Consider the following 6,000-nt stretch of genomic DNA (forward strand, 5'->3'; position numbering starts at 1 on the left):
GTTTAAATGAACGAGAAACAGTAACAAATGATTTATCTAGGTGGTTACCATATTGGTGCGGTGATTCCATTTTGTATAATATCCACTTCACTATGATATTGTTGATCTACCATGTCAATAGTATGTATGTCCATCGATACTATCATTGTTACTAATATAACTTTCATCCTCATCATGCCATTGAAATTCAGCCTAGATTATTGCTTTTTGACTTCTAAACTTGTGTAATCCATTTGATGCAACTACAATTAATCTTTGTGTTTCAAATGGAAAATGACTCGTACGTTTTAAAATTGAGCAATAAGCTTTCCAAACGTCAAAACAACATTCAATTAGACTCCTTAATGACAAATGAGCATAATTAAAAGATTATCTAACTCTTCTTTGTTGATGACTTGTTTCAAATTTTTATAAACGATAACATACTCATTTATATTGTGCTAAATATCCGGACATATTAGGGTACCGGCTTCAACAATGTAATATTTACTCGTAAAAATATATATATTGTGATTAACAAAATAATATATTTAAGTATAAATTTTGTTTTTAAGATGTCAATACAAACCATTTGGAAGTTTAGAAAATTTTATCTCTGACCTATGAATTACTCCGTTAAACATACAAGAATCATGAGTTGAACCACCATGCAAAAAGCTACCGAGTGATACATCAAAGGGATGGGACTTATACCTATAACAAAGGTGAAGTGATGGTAACCCAACCTATGTGAATGGAGATTTCATAAAGTAGGTTCATATGGATAAAAACAAATTATTGGTTGATCAGGCAGAGTGCACTATCAATGTTATTTTTTAGAATCCCTCCTTATTGTGTAGATAGTGCAAAATTGAAACGTAAAAGGTTAAATTGAAATCTTAATGAATTCCATATGTCTTGTGGATTGTGTGTTTAGTTGCAGTACATACTCGATGGATTCACCTATATGAGTGTGAAGGTGGGGCCACCATGTATGAGAGCTTAGGCAGACTCTCTAAAGCACTCATGAAAACCCAAGTAGGGCGTAAGGCCTATTCGCACATCATGCCGACCCGTTATAAACAGCTTCAATATAGGACAATAATGTGGGGGGGTTATTTGTCTAGTTTACAATAAGAAATCTCGGTTCATCGTTTTACCAATTTTTCTATAGATTACTGCTTACTTCCCTTAGGGCTGGTTCATAGTCCAAAAGACACCAGTTCTGATGTATTGGATTCTCATGGTCCTCTGGTAATTTCCATAGGTACTCCTGTATTTTGAAATGTGTGGGGATTTGCTATATAAATTAGATATTTAATTCGAAGTACCTCAGTTTATTTCATTTGATGGAGTCTTTTAATAGTTGAGATTTTTGTGCCCTCAACATTCCCACAACTGAGTTTCCCAAATAACATGCGTATAATGTTACCCTAATGTCATGCAAATGTAGATTTTAACATGCTACTCTAATATCCTACTGATATAGTGCAGATATATCCTGCAACCGCTGATATTGTGTAGACAACTGTTGTAATATTTGGCTATAAATATGTTGGCTTTTTCTCTTATACCACTTTCTGACTTAGCTCTGATACCACTTTGTTGAAAATAGTGGCCTAGATACACACAATACTCAATAATATTTTGGAAGAGAATGATGTGGAGGAATAGTTGAATAATTAATTTTATTCCACTTCTAATTCATATTCTAAAATGACTAAAGTACATGATTATATAAGCCTCACATATGTATGCATAACCATTACATTAAAGGCCTAATTACACCCATTATTCCCACTAACATAACCATTACCTCTTAGTTTTACATGACCTTCTTCATCAAGACCATTTACTACCCCACTAACATGAAATGCACACATGCATCATGTATACCAAATACTTGAAAATACAAATTACAACTTAAATTCTAAAATCAAGTTTTACCTCAAAGTCTCACCATTTTTAACATAGAAAAATACCCTCTTTTAGTCGTCTTCTGCAATATATATCTAAAGATTTTTTTCTTGTGTTTCAGACTACTGATTCTATTACTCATTTAATTATTTTCATACGACTGTTGTTGTATACATTTCCTATTGTTGTTAGAATATTCTTCCAACCCCTATTTTGGCTACTCTCGTTCGTATTTTGTTAGCTACGAATGTTTTGCCAAATACCACCTTGGCTATGATTGTTCGTATTTTGTAATTTCATGCACCAGAGGAACATATTGAAGTTGTTCGACTTCCTCTACGTCCATAGAGAATTTGGTTGTTATGTCCTGGAGAGTTGGACTCCATAAACCTATTGCACCGAGATAATGTCTCAGGTGCAGATAAACCTGTTGCACCGAGATATTGTCTATTCTTAAAAATAATGTATTCACATGCCTCAAACTAAGTTCATTCTGATCCTATATTTATTTTCAGTTCTCAATTGTTTCCAAAACATAGCAGTAGTGTGTACCTTTAATTTTTTTGAACAATGTAGGTGTGACAATGCCCACATGAATTGCACATCTACATGGAGTAAGCTCCAAAATAAAAACAAAAATAAAAATAAAAATGTAAGGGTTAAAAATTAGGTCATATGTATTTATGAGTCATCTTGTCAACAATTGACTCATATATATAAACACAAATTAACATATTTTCGGTTAAATAGATTTCTTTATTAAAAAATAAAAGAGAGGGACTTGGGACATACCTCGAGTGAAATAGAGAATATTTAGACTAGTCAAACTTTTTTTTTGTCAATTGAAAAAAATAATTCCACCTTGTCAAAACAAATAATGCATGTTATTACATACTCTAAACCAGTACGTAAATATACATTTTCACATATTCGCAATTCATCAATTACTTTTTATTATTATTTCGTAAAAAATAGAAAATAAGAAGTTTTTTAAATGGTACATTTGTTTTTCTCCCTCTCTGGATACCGTCATTTGTTAAAAAAATTGTAAATGCTACCTTTGATTTTAATTGCAATGGTTAAAATTGAGCGAAATAATTTCGTCATTTGATATACAAAGTGGTAATTTGAAATTTTTTGTTTTAAAAATAAATAAATAAATAAAAAATTGGGAAAGGAAACATTTTCTTTTTGAGTGACATCTAATTGAAAAGGGTTAACATAGCTTCTAAAACTTGCTTTAATCTTTTGCAAACTTAAAACATTACTAAAAAGTAATATTCAATTATAAAAGCATTCCATAGTTAATACACACAGTGCTATTTAACTTGAGAATAATGAAATACTATATTCAAGAAAAAAGAAAAATATATATATATTTCTTGAAAAAATACATTTTACAATATTATATTTTATAGAATTAATCCTTTTAATTAAATTTAATAGAATAAGACAAAATATTTCATTTATATGAAAAAAATTTGGATTATGAGAACGGACAAAAACCAGAGAGAGGGGTGAGGCCGCGCGCGTGCCTAAAACCAATCCCTGTTACGGTCTTCTCCCACCGACACGCGTCCTTTCTGTCACCTGCTACCTCTCTCTGATCTTCTGCGCCACCACCAAATATATATATATATACGTCTGTATCTATAGAGAGACAAAGATATTTCCCTCCGCTTCAACTATTCAAGAGGAGTGGGTTATGCTGGGTAGTGCAGTACTGTTTTAAAATATTCATCGGGTTATGCTGGGTAGTGCAGTACTGTTTTAAAATATTCATCCAGATAGATCATAGATATGACAATACGATACTAGTGATCCTATATAGCGTATATAATAATATATATATATATATATATATATATTACTCCATATATTAGATCATGTAAATATATATATATATAGATATGGTGGAGTATACGTGCATTACTTATTGCATAGTACTGTTTTGAGTGTTTGTATAACCAACAAAACAAGGGACGTTTGGTAAGGATTTTATTGTAACAGTAACATTGAAAAAAACCTTTAATAATAATAAAAGGGTAAAGTATAATACCATTCATGAGATTTGCCAAAAAGGTCCTTAAATAAAAGTTATTTATTTTTTGGGCAATGACATCACTTGAAGATTGAAAGGTAGATAAAGACACCCTTAAAGATTGAAAAGTGAACAAAGGCACCTCTTGAAACCAACTAACATAAAAAAATTGACCAAATTAACCTTTAACCTTTTATCTTTTATGAACAAATCATCACAATGTTAAGAATATAGACTATATATATATATATAGAGACACACATTCCACACTAAGAATATATATATATATATATATATACACATTCCTGAAACAGATTAATAAATTGGGTGAAAATACCATGTGTGGTGTGTGTCTATATATATACCCATGTGTCTATACTCTGCACAAAAATATTTGTTGTGCACAGTATCAAAATATTTTGTAAAAAATGATAAAAAAAAAAATCACAACACTAATTTAATATTTTACAGCAACAACAATAGTAATAAATAGTATAAAAAATTATTTAAAAAATTATGAAAAGACCTTTTTAAACTAATTATATTTTTTTAAAAATAAATATTATAAAATATACTTTCAATTACTATTTACAATATCATAAAATAATACACTAATTTAGTACTTTTACATTATTTGTGCATTGTAGGAAAAGTATAGTATAAAAAAATATTAAAAATTTTGCAATGATTTTTTAAACTAATTATTTTATTTTCTAAACAAAAATTCCGATTACTATTGAAAATATCATAAAATAAAATATTTATTTTGCAGAGATGAGGACGACCGATAAATCCGGCAAATTGGCAGCAAAAATTGTAGGAGTACCAAAACAAGAGACGACGGGATGGAAATATGATTTGTGGGACTGGCTGGACTTTTGTTAACACAGAGAGAGAGAGAGAGAGAGAGAGAGAGGTGTTGATGAGAGAGAAAGCATAGACCAAAATGCACCCAATTATTGCTCCCCACGCCACCCGACACAATGATGCTGTCGGTCATATAACACCCCTCTCTCTCTCTCATCAACACAGATTTTCAATTCAATTTTTTTTTTTTTTTTTTGTAATTTTGACCTGATGTTGATTATGTTGGTGAGATTGAGACCCAACTTATAAAGTGGGACTTTGAAAATAAAAAATTAAAAAAATAAAGTGGGACTACTAGTAAAGTGTGATTATATGATTCATGCATGGGTTGATGATTCCAAGTGGTATAATAGAAGTTTTAATTTCTTCGCTTATGATTATATGGTAAACTTTTGGACACATTACCATGTTCAAAGGCTTTTTGACTTTATTATAATCATACTTGTTTTCTATTACTCTACTTTTTAAAATCCTCTCTATCAAAGGTTCCTCTATCACTCTATTTTATATCATCTATATAGGCTATATTATAGTAAATTAAATTTTAGATAATCCGTGACACATCATATCACTTAAGTTAAAATAACCCCCCAACTCTCGTGAGGTGTATCTAAATATCTTTTAACTAAAATTATTGTCTAAATAATTCTTGTTAGATTTATCTAAATTTTTCTGACTAACCGAATATTCAGGATTAATAAAATATTTTATAAATGTCCAAACTATTACTAAGGGTCTGTTTAGAAAGTATTATGATATTGATATTCAAATTTGGGTTCATATCATGTTTGGAACGGTTAATATTGATTTAGAATAGTTCATAACATGTCAAGTTTTTTTGGTCAAAACCTATATCACCAAATTAATAATATTATGTATTTTAGTACTGTAATGTAGGATCTAAAGCAAAATTTTGAATTTCTTAAAACAAATTTTTGTTATCAAATATGGTTCGGATTTCTACCTAAAACACTCCTACAACAAAAACGATTGTTTTGATATTGACCAAAAACATAACGCCTGAAACACATCGCATGCTGAACGAATTCCTAAGTAAGCAAAAATGACTCAAACGACCTTATTAGTATACCAAATAACCAATTCAACATATAATTCATCATATTTGTTGTCAATAAAGTATTAAATAAATAATTCATATAATTCAACAAAATAGACATTAACTAATAATAACTCAT

Source organism: Cornus florida, unplaced genomic scaffold, assembly GCF_030987335.1.
Source record: "Cornus florida cultivar Cherokee Brave unplaced genomic scaffold, ASM3098733v1 CherokeeBrave_3.0.0_Hap2_Chr10, whole genome shotgun sequence".
NCBI classification, from domain to species: domain Eukaryota; kingdom Viridiplantae; phylum Streptophyta; class Magnoliopsida; order Cornales; family Cornaceae; genus Cornus; species Cornus florida.